The sequence below is a fragment of the Brienomyrus brachyistius genome, chromosome 25 (assembly GCF_023856365.1).
Source record: "Brienomyrus brachyistius isolate T26 chromosome 25, BBRACH_0.4, whole genome shotgun sequence".
Taxonomy (NCBI): Eukaryota; Metazoa; Chordata; class Actinopteri; order Osteoglossiformes; family Mormyridae; genus Brienomyrus; species Brienomyrus brachyistius.
Genome location: NC_064557.1, coordinates 9370930 through 9383103, shown reverse-complemented (window position 1 = coordinate 9383103; position 12174 = coordinate 9370930). Strand labels below are relative to the sequence as shown.

The following is a 12174-nucleotide window of genomic DNA, read 5'->3' as shown; positions in this document are numbered from 1 at the left end:
GTGGTAGCTCTACATAGCAGTGGTAGCTCTACATAGCAGTGGTAGCTCTACATAGCAGTGCCAAAGCCACGCAGCGGTGCTAATGCTAGCTAGCACCACTAACCTCTCGCTAACGCCGCTAACAGTGCTAATGCCAGTGTGGTATGGTGTTCCTGCACATGTTTGTACAAAACCCCAGAGCTGGAATAAGACAATTTCCCACCCCCAGGGCCACTGGACCCCATCATCGTGGAGCTGTACTTATTTCAAAATACACTGCCACATAGAGTTATAGAGGACAAAGCGGGACACACATGGCCACAGTGACAGCACGCTTCCTGCCGGCAGCATGGTGAGAAGTCACACCTCCCATCAGTGGAATGGCGACGATCAGGGTCCGTGTCGGCTGTCGCTCTTTTCTAGGCGCCGAATTGGATCTGTGCGAGTACCACCACCTCCCCTGATGTTCAGGATCTAAGCTAACATGCCAAGCTTGCCCGCTGCTGGGCCGCGGCTATACGCGAGACAACACGCAGCTATCGGCTATACTGTGAGGCCACTAACGAGAGCAGAACCCTAGCTGTGAATAAATGGCCAACAGGCAGCGTGGCTGGTTAGCAACGGGAGTGGCTGCTGGTCCACGCCCACAAAGGAAACTGAGAGGGCACCACAGCCAATATCAGAGTAGGGGGCACCCTGGAGAGGATGCCAGCCAAATCAAAGGGTAGAGGACACTCCAGAAAGGACGCCATTCAATCACAGGGCAGAGGACATCCTGCAGACTATGCTGGCCGGTCATAGGACAGGGGACATCTCAGAGAGGATGCCAGCCAATCACAAGGCAGATGACATCCCAGACAGGATGCCATCCAATGACAGGGGAGAGCATGCAAACTCCACACACACACAGAGCCGGGTAGGACACCATAGGCCCAAGGCTGAAGTACCCACCGAGCTGCCATACCGCCCGTATCTAGTCTTGCTTTTACTACCAGTGAAACGGTGAGGGTGCAGTCACTCGGAGCAGCATGATGTCCACGTGTGAGGCTCCCAGAATGTTCCGAGAGCTGCTCCTCTGTCACTGGGACGGGCTCTGATCTGCACCCGCACGCTTTCGAAGGCACGTGCTGCCACGTGAACCACCCACGTGGAGCCGGTTACCGCTGTACGTTGGTGAAAGAAAAATCTAGAAGCTTCTCTGACTTGACGGGTGGGGGGGGGGTGACATGGCAACGAGTTCCGGCTCTCGTTCTGGGATCACACTCCGTAATAAATACACAAAGAGTCCTTCGGGGGGGTGGGTCTGCATCAAGAGAGCGAGGACACGCTTCAACGTGGGGGGGGTCTGTACTTAATTAGAGCATCACCCACCTGCCCAGCTCCCAGCCCCCCTACAAGAGCCTCAGAGAGCCTAGCCATCCCCCGCTGAGCCTCAGCACCTATCTTTGGGGGGGGGGGGGGGAATGGAGGGGGGCTGGTTGAGGGTTTGCGGGGGGGTCACGCTGAAGTGGGTCTCTTTAGCTGTCTGTGCCGGGGGCGAGAGGAAGGAAGATAAAAAATGTAAAAATACAAACTCCTGAGCAGTCAGAGGTCACCATCACTGGTGTTCAGCTCATCTGTGATGAATATGTTCGCATGCTGTGCTTCTGGAAGATGCTGCTGGGATGGGGGGAGGAGACATGTGGAGCTTAGGATACACATCAGGCCCCCAAACGCAGAAAGCTTCGCTAATGTGCTTTATGCTGTCACCGTGTCCTTGTTCTGTACTCTATGCCGCGCCCCCCCAACTCCCCCTGGTTAGACAGCACACCTGCGTAACGCGGCACTGAAAAATCGATTCCGCTGCTCGTGCGTGTCTCACGTCCAGCCGAATGTCTGGCACCTGACGTCCAACAGAGCCTGACGGTTTATTGTGACACGTTCTCGTCTACTGTGACGTCTCTGATGCATCGAGTGACAACTGATTGCAGGCCTCTCTCCCTTCGCCATGACACCCCCCAACTCTAACTAAGCTACAGGACCACAACGGAACCTGCTGAAAAATCCCACCTGCTTAAAAAAAAAAAAAATCAGAGAAAGAATTTTAAACGCTGCATTTTAATGCTGAAACATTCAAAATGTCCTGACAGATGTTCTGCCTTCTGGGAAACAATCTAGAGTTTATTCCAGACCAGATCTTCATACTGGCAGCAGAATTAAGCTCCCATAGTGACTTAAACATCAACGCCGAAAGTCTGCGGACATCACGCCCGGCTCCTTTAACCTGAGAACGGGGTAAATCTGAGTACCGCATCTGGCTTTAAAGTCATTAGCTCTGCCCATTGTTCTGCCACCCTGACCACGGCTGCTGAATGTCATCAGGTCTCCAACGTACACGGCAGAGGGCAGTCCTGGCAGATGTGAAGTGGGGGGGGGGGGGGGTCACCTGCAAAGGCTTCTAAGACTAATCCTCCCTGTGTCCATCCATCCATCCATTTTCCAAACCGCTTATCCTACTGGGTCGCGAGGGGTCCGGAGCCTATCCCGGAAGGGATGGGCACGAGGCAGGGAACAACCCAGGATGGGGGGCCAGCCCATCGTAGGGCACACTCACACCCAGGCGGAGACTCGAACCCGGGTCCCAGAGGTGTGAGGCAGCAGTGCTAACCACTGCGCCACCATGCCGCCCCCCTCCCTGTGTCCTTACTGAGAATTAAAAAATGGATACAGCAAGTGTCACCAGACCCCGCCCGAAGTTTTCCCAATAATGAAGGACGGCGATGGCCTTGCCCAGAGGGGGCGTGGTGTTGAACGTGCCCTGGTCTGCTGTCGACTTAGCCAGGGGATTCATTAAATCCCTTTCCAGTCAAGGCCAGACGCCAAACTCTTCCTGAGGTGGCTTTCAGCGAGACTGGCTTTTCGGATCAACTGCGTTATCGAATCCAATTTGTTTATACGTCTGCCTTTGAAATTTACAGAGTGAAATTCATGCAATTTTTTTTTTTCAGATCTTAATATCAATAGGTTTTCATTTGAGCGATGGATTTTTTTTTTTGCCTATTATTCGTCCGTTTATCTGTATAATGATGTCTGAATAAAACGACACGTTGCTTTTCAGGAGAGATTAAGCTGAAATCTGGGATCGGCTATTCAGCGGGGCTCTGGAGAAATGGGAATCGATCAGTTTACAGGCTGCTGTAGTGAAAGCACCAGCAGGCTGCGAATCGCAAACTTCCCACCCCAGGCCAGGATCTGAACTGTGAGAAGGTCTGTTTAATTACCCGACATAACAAAATGAGTGCGAAGCTGTAGGTCCCTACCACGATAAATCTGAGCGGCGTGGATTTTCCCCTGGATAGTTAAAAGCGGTTATGACTGACTCTCTGTTAATCTGCAAATAATTTCACTGCTAAACATTCATAATGCCTTTTAAGTGGAAATCTCCAGAACAGACCTAATGTAATTCTGTAATAATACCTCCGATGCTAATTCAAACAAGGCCATTCAAAGGGAAATGCAATGACAGAGGCCAGGCCAAAAGAGGCAGGGGGGTGGGTGGGGGGGGATTATACACAGCTTTGGAAATGCGTCAGAAATGTGACCTGACTACATTCCTGTGTCGGGGGTCCAAACACCGCCCCCCCCTCAACATTCTATCTCTGTCCGACCGCGTGGGCGGAGAGAACCCGTCTCTTTTGTGTGGGTCCCGATGGTAACATGTCGTCAAGGCAACCGCCTCCACTCTCCCTCAGTCCTGATGGGGTTTGCTGCTCAGGGCTCCCCTTGGGGGCACGTGGGAGGAGAACGTCAGTGACCGTGGGGGTCACCGGTCATTTGAAAAAAAAAAAATAAAAACAGAGAAAAGCCCAGAATGTTCTGGTCTGACAGTCTGTTGGGAGGTGGTCCGGCTTTCAGAGCATGTGCAGTAAGGGGAACTCAGCCCTGAGTGATACTCGCTAACATGCTAACTTGCTAACATGCTCACTAAATAAAATCCAGCGCCATGACGGCCCCTCGTCAGGCCCCATACAATCTGCCCTCTGGGTGCCTGATGCCAAACCTTCCATCTCTCCCCTGTCCTGCAGAGTGAAGAAGGGTCACGCTGAGCATTATGGGTAAGTTAGGCTGTCGGCCAACAGCCCTAGACAGGAAGGCAAGTGCTGGAGATAAACTTCTTAGGAGTTCAGGTGGGGGGGGGTGTGGGGTCAGGGGGCAATTTGTTCATCCTACCAGCAGCTATATCGACAGCTGCTTGAATGATGACAACAGATGAACATAAACGTGGTGGGGGGAGTTCCCAAAATAGAGTAACATTTGACTCTGTGCAGACAGCGGAGCGGTCTTTGCCGCTGCAGCGGTAATCTGCCGGTTCAACCTCGCCTGGCTACTGGGCAAGAAGCCCACCGAAGCCCCGGCTGTCTCGCCCCATGGTGTCTTAGGATTTGCCTGAGTCAGTGGAGCCGCGTTTTGGCAGCGAAACAGAAGCAGGTGGCAGGCGGCCCGGCACAGGCATCCTGCGGGGGCGCTGGCCGGCGGCCGCGGGGTCAGGGTGGGGGGTTAAGCGCTTTCTCCCGTAACAGGTCCCCGCAGACCCCGGGCAGAAGAGCGCAGTCGCTTTCGCCTCTTTTCCGTAGCTGCCTCAGATTGCGCTGCCGTGTTTTCCCCACACGAAGGCTCTATAGCCAGGGACCCAGTGCCACTGCACACCTGCAAAGCATCATGGGCGGGTGATTCTCATGTGACCATCAACCTCATTTTCGAAACCTCTGTATCATTACCGCAAAAGTGTCCATTTAATGTTAATTTAATAAATCAAAAAAATAGTAGTATTACTTTAAGAAAAATATTAGGTTGTAGATTACAGAAGGTCTTGCGGTAATGACAGATATCAGTCAAATGAAAAGTAAATGTTAATTTAAAAATATACATTATTTCAGAGTTTTAAGTAACTGACCATGACTGTTAATGAGCATGACTGCTAATAAGCAGTTTTTAAAAATGAGAAAATGTATTGGCTTTCTTAATGGTCTTGATGTTTTCAGGCTGTTGTGATAATGAGATTTTTAAAGACTTGTTCTGGGAAATGTTAAAAAAACATGTAAAATTTTCTGTAAAAGTTTTTGAATTTACGCGTACAAACACTTCACTTAGTTATTAATGGCTAAAAAAGAAATTCGTTGATGCAAGTCTTTTTGAATACATGGTTGAAATCTTCGAAAGCAAGATTTCACGAGAATCAGCCTGGTAAAGCCGCCACCCTGAGCAGATCAGCTACGTCACTTTGACCCTCAGGCTTGAAGCTTCTGAGGCGTTAATGCCTCCGTGAGTTCAGCCTGCCTTCCTCATCAACCTGGATTTCCTATCAAAATGAAGTCGCTGGAAGACCAGGCACCTGAGCCAAGGCTGGCTTCCGGAACATTCCCGGTATGTCAAGCTGGCTTTCCAACCACATAATCATCTGTAAAACTAAACCTGGCCAAACACAGACCTCGCAAATACATCCATGCGTATGTGGATACTGTACCGGACTGCACACCTTCCTGTTCAGAATGTACAATATGTCTCAAGTTGTCATTTTACATTGTTTCCATTAATGAATTCCACAGAAATTACTTTAATATATTTTCCCCCCTAGATATATCTTGCTGTCTGTGATATATTAAAAAAGAATGCCTGCTTGAAGATGGCAGCTTGCCTGCTCTCAAGTAAACAAATTCATCACTCGGGTGATATTAATCTTCCGTATGATCATAACGTTAACTTGCGTTCCCCTCCGCATCCTACACAATCAAACGGCAGCTTCAAAAGGACTGTGCTTTCGAGCTAATCTGTGCGAAAAGAAATCCTTTATTATCTGTGAATCTGAGGGAGGGTAGGTACTTCACTCGTACTGCGGATTTTTTTTTTTTGCCAGTTTTTCAAGGTGAGAGCGATCCACATACTGGAATGTCTAACTCCATTTATCGGGAATAAATTACGGTCATTTGTAAAGCTTATGATTGTCCTGGAACATCTCCTATTGAAGTTCTAGCTCATATGTTTTTTGGAATATGAATAATTCAGATGCTGTCCTGGAACATAAAGTACTCATATTATACAATCATGTGTAATAACACAATTTCTGCTGTTTGTGTAGAGACTCCATCTCCATGTAACTGTAATTTGAAGCAGCAACTCTCCCATCCATCCATCCATTTTCCAAACCGCTTATCCTACTGGGTTGTAGGGGGGTCCAGAGCCTATCCCGGAAGCAATGGGCACGAGGCAGGGAACAAACCAGGATGGAGGGCCAGCCCATCACAGGGCACACTCACACACCATTCACTCACACATGCACACCTACGGGCAATTTAGTAACTCCGATTAGCCTTTTTGGACTGTGGGGGGAAACCGGAGTACCCAGAGGAAACCCCACGACGACATGGGGAGAACATGCAAACTCCACACACATGTGACCCAGGTGGAGACTCGAACCCGGGTCCCAGACGTGTGAGGCAACAGTGCTAACCACTGCACCATCATGCCGCTCCATATCATTAAAAACAACTGAATGAGCAATGCATATTCTACAGTAACGCGTATCTTATAAAAAGTTTGAGCTTCTTTTATGGGGCGTTTTTGCATAGTTTTCATTAAGGTGCATCGCCATGACTAACATTTATCTGATTGGTAAACTCCACTTGTCAATCAGGTGCCAATCTGCCAATCAGATAAGCACATATCCTGCAAAGTGCATAGGAAAGGGGCTTAATGCAGACCTGAGGGGGACAGGGAGATTGTGGGAAATGGGCTGTTTTCCATTTGCAGCTACAGTCCTGAGACCTGTGACTCCAACCCCCCACCCACCCAGGCGTGCATGATTGATTGTGCATCTATGGTAGTTGTGGCAGGTTTTTAAACAAAAGCAGAGTTCAGGGAACGGGATTTGAGCCCAGGCACAGGAGGATGAGGCTGTGTCAGTCAGCAGCTCGGCTGAATGCTACCATCAGATCACACGTGATGGATGGCGGCCCGGCCCGGCCCAGTGAGGAGAGAGGGGAACCGGCGGAGGGTCGATTTGTCCCTCACTGCCTCCGCCAGAAGCTGCATGACGTCTCAAGGTGCCTGTGTGACCGCCCAGCCTCCCCCCCCCCCCGGAAGATCAAGTAATATTAAACTCTCTGAGCAGTTATTGCTCTCTCCCCCCCCCCCCCCCACACGGGCACACGGAAAGCACCCCAACCCTAGCTTTTTGAGTTGAGTGCGAGGAGCGTAGGGGCTTGGAAAACGTAAACGCGCGCGACTCCGTCTCCATGGTGACGCGCCCGTGTCTCGGCCCGTTCCCGGGATGCCGCCGCTGACCTTGACATCTTTGCAGGCACCCCTCCCACAGAGCACCAAAAAAGGGCATTTCCTGGTACCTGTGTCCCGAAAATATAAAATATGTTCATTTCCAGCAGCCACACATGAAACGGTCGCGTTCTTCTTCGTGCTAATTGACCCCTGACTGCTGGTGTAATGGTGTCAGGGGACTCATTTAAACATGCCGGGAACCATGGTGCAGGACGACATTTATCACACACGTACCGCTGGATGCTTTCCAGAGGAGAGTCTGGCTAAAATCTCTGCCCCCACTTTCACATACAGGACAAGTGATTTAAGGTTCTGCACCTTTACGCTGGTTCATGGTCCATCACGGTCACACGTCGCCGCTGCATCATCCCTGCCCATCCTGAAGGACTGTGACAGAGCTGCACACGTGTGTCATTCCACACGTTTTCCTACCCAACGTGACACATGCACCCGGCTACCCCTCCTGCCCTTCCAAGGGGACCTTCTCTGTCCCTGTAGACTCCTGAACCTCCTCACCAGCGCAGATCATGTTCCCACATGTTTCGGGGGGCCGATGTTCCGCTCTCGGGCCAAACAGGCTCCTCTGCGTGGAACGACCCATAACGGCAAACCAGGTGACGGGAGTCCGTTTTGTCCGAAGCTCTCGGATAATGAGCATTTATGACACACTGTTATTCCTGATGATTGCCATTCTTTCATCATTAGAGGCCCTTTAGCAGAGATACCCCCAGAGCTACTCATATTTGATATTTTATATTTATTTTACATTTGCAATTTAACTCTTTCCTACCTGGTCTTCCATGAACGCTTCACTCAAATTTGTTATCCTGAGCAGCCGATGTGGTCCGGAGATGCCAGTGTGGGTTCCTTACTATGATGATTAAGGATCTATATGAAATAACCTGAATTTAACTGAATGTGTGATGGTGTGATGTTGAATTATATCTGCATACAGAACAACTTGAGCGAGTACGGCACAGTGAGTACAGCACAGCAAGCACAGCACAGTGAGTACAGAACAGCAAGCATAGTACAGTGAGTACAGCACAGCATTGCAAGCATAGCACAGTGAGTACAGCACAGCAAGCATACTGAGTACAGCACTGAAAGCAAAGCAAATACAGTTCAGTGAGTACAGCAGTGAGTATAGCACAGTGAGTACAGCACAGCAAGCATACTGAGTACAGCACAGAAAGCAAAGCGAATACAGTTCAGTGAATACAGCACAGCGCAGCAAATACAGAAGAGCACAGCACAGCAAGCACAGCACACTGAGTACAGCACAGAAAGCAAAGCAAATACAGTTCAGTGAGTATAGCACAGTGAGTACAGCACAGAAAGCAAAGCGAATACAGCTCAGTGAGTACAGCACAACACAGCAAATACAGAAGAGCACAGCACAGTGAGTACAGCACTGCCGATCAGCCGAGTGAGAAAACACGCAAGCATGGGAAGGAAGGTGGCCCCCCACTGGTTGAAAAACCGATTTGCCCCCCCCCCCACTCAGCGCCATATGTATTTTTTGTCAGCCGACATTTTTTTTCTCTTTCCGGAACATTCCACACAAAAACCCAGAGGTTCCTCAGCATTATATCTCATAAACGCTATGCCGGCAGCTTTCCGGGAGAGTCCACCATGTAACCTTTCATGCAGACAAGGCACGCAGTATTTTTATCACCACCCCCCTCCCAAAGCATGAAAAAGAGAGCTCAGGCTATGATTTGTGGTCTGCACCCCCACGCCACTGCTTACCACATGAAGAGTTTTTACCCCGCTAATCAATAACGTACGAGAGAACTGGGCGAAATCGCCGCTTTTCATCAGCGTGACGGCGATTATGATCTCGAGCAGTTTTTCTGAAGTTACAGATTACTTTTCCCATGAGGCAAAAGCGATTTAAATAATAATGCATTTACGGCTCTTTCGCTGATTAGACATGCCGTCTCATGTTCTGAACGGCAGGCTCTCGAGGTAAAGCCCCCTTTGTGATGTATGCATTAAAAGTAAAGGCTGGCCACGGAGGAGGGAAAGGGTTATGAATAAATCAGACGAGCCCGGCTAGGAAAACTCAAAGACGCCGTCTTCACTTGAAAAAAAATAAACGATAGCATGAACGCGCAGAAAAAAAACACACAAACGTGCATGTAGCGCCCACTGGTCCTATTGTTTTCATATGTTTTACCAGTGTGTGTATATGTACAAAACGGCATGCGAACCATTTTATACACGTAAGGCAGCGCTGACGTCATTGTTTTTAACAAAGGGACGTGCGCAGAATTACAATACCGCTGTCGGATTTTGTCAGACAGGGCTCCGGGAGCGACCCTTAAACCGTGCGAGGCCCGTCCAGCCTGTCTGGACGGGAGGAGGGGTGTTTAAGGGCCGATCCCAGCCTTAAGGGCCCGTGCGAGAAACACAAACTGTACCCACTGGTCTTATCATGGGCACACGGAAGGTGGGCTACTGTTAGGGTCAAGATGGGAAGACACACACAGACACACACACAAACTGAGCATGAAGATGCCAGTAGACCCAGCACACACTTACGTACTTTTTTTTTTTTACTGACATTACACATTCCCTCAGAACATTTACCATTTAGCACCAGTCAGTGTCTGTGTGTAATATCAGGCATGGTCATTAAGAGTGTGGTTCATGTTCAGGCTGCTCTGTCGGCTGGGGGAGGGGGGGGGGGGGGCTGTGAGTATATAACTCAGGTGATGCCGATGGGGACAGAGGAGACGTGACCCACAGACAGGGGCAGTGGGAGGAGCAGCCCTAATGACCAGTGGGTCGTGCTTTGTTACTGACTGTCGGAGCTAACAGCATCATCTTCATCATCATCATCCTCAGAAAGCCTGCCATCCTACACATTCCTCTCCCCCTCATCCTCTAAGGAGACGAGCTCGTTCAGACACTCCATACCTGCCGCCTCACAGACTCCCCAACCTACCCTCATCTGCACCTCGGCCACCTGCGTCTGCTCCCCAGCACCTCAGCTCATCCGCCCTCCATCTGCGAACATTCTGGCACTTGGGGCCCACACAATCAACACAAGCAAATTTACATTTTGCACCCTATGTATATAGCGAATGCTTTTATCCAAAGCGATGTACATTTTTGAGAAACGGAGTCTGACAGTCTCTGGAGACACTGGGGATAAGGGCCTCGCTCGGTGAAATCAGTTTGCGATCCTGGGATTTGAACCAGCAACCTTCCGATCACAGACACAGTCAGCTGCTCACTCTCCGAGTCACAGAAAGGCGCCGCCGTGCACCTTAACGATCACTTAAGGACCTGGGCAAACACGGCTGTCTTTGACGCAGCCCGTTCTCTTTGTGACTCAAAAATGGTATTTAATTACACCTGCCAAGTCTACAATAAAGCTTACGCGGTATTCTGGGAAGGCAGAAAATGAACTTTTTATAGAATTAATCCCCCCCTTGAGAAGAGACAGGCTCTTCATGAGGTATGACGTGTCTCCCCCATTTGTGGAAACAGTGGCGGGCTGTCACCGAGATTTTCACACGCAGGACGACTGGCCCAGGGTAAAGTCCATATTAACACACGGAACCCTGTGGTGGGGGCTGAGCCCCACCCTACAGAGGGGCGATCCCAGCATCTTGATGAGCTCCCGCAGAAACAGCTGCGGAACGGCTGACGAGCTGGGTGGCCTGGTCCTGGGGACGGCGCCACCCACAGGGCAGGCCGGGTAGCTCAGTCACTGCCATCACCAGACTCGCAGCTTCGCTCTTCGTTCACAGACGGAGCTGTAAAAGCTTCACGTCTCCCCTTAAACACACATGACTGGTATTAAAATTTATACACATTGTATAACCTTTTATATTAAAAAGAGAAGCCCCCGGCCCCCACCCACCACTTTGGGTGTTACAGTCCATCCTCTCTGCTTGTCTTGGGTGGGGTGACCCCCCCCTGGTCCCTCACCCTTCCCTGCTATCCCCCCAACCCTGGCGGCACTCTGCTATGTCAGCCTGAGCGACTGAATAAATAAGAACCAGCTCTGGCAAAACGCAAAAGCTGCCCCTTGTCTCTGCCTGGGAGGGGGATGGGGGGGGGGTTGACAAGTAGAACGACGACTTGCCGATCACAAATGAGCCAATCGCATCCCCATGCGGCAGGGAGTGGCACACAGGAAAGGCTGTGCCCTGCGTCTGATTGTCTGCTATGTAAACAGCGCCCTTCTCCCCAAGGAAAGCCCTGCACGTAAGACGGCACATCATTTAACGCTAATTGTAGCTACTGGCTCAAATCTGCACCCCCTCCCCCCATAGCATTAGGTATTCAGGACCTCCTTCTCCGTAAATGAAGCTGTTTGATCTTTTCCTGTTCTAATAAGAGTAGAACAGGCCACCACCCCCCATCCTACCCGTGCCCCTGGCTTTCAACCCCCCCCCCAGTGACTTTTTCCCACCGCTAAAATATCAATTCCGTCTCAATTGGCTCGGGAACACGGTAGGCATGTGTGATTAAACAACACGACGCGACAATCAAAGGCCATTGCTCAGAGTTAGCCGGGCCCCTCGCTGAGAATCCCGGCAATCTATCAGCTGCTAAATATTTATACAGGCGACTGCGAGCTCGCTCGGTAAACAGGATTTACAGGCCGCTGGCCGGCGCCGCGTCCGCCGCCTTTGCTGGACGAGCATGTGCTCTCCCCGGGTCTGAGCGAGACTTTGCTAAATAAAAGATACGCCAAGTCTGAGTCCCAACTGCTTTTGTGGTCTCTGAGCACCATCACTGGGAATCAAAAAAAATAAAACACGCTTTGTGTTAACTGAAAAGTCCCCCTTTCTAGGTCTATTAATAGCAAACATCGAAGAGCAACGGGGAAAAAAAATAAACAAAAAATCCTTGTGCATCCCG

At 50.3% G+C, this 12174-nt stretch overlaps 1 protein-coding gene across 1 annotated transcript in view; it reads right to left on the bottom strand.

Annotated features, from left to right (window-relative positions):
- Positions 1-12174, bottom strand: part of galntl6 (polypeptide N-acetylgalactosaminyltransferase like 6) — a 98996-nt gene that overhangs the window by 36681 nt on the left and 50141 nt on the right. The window lies entirely within an intron of this gene.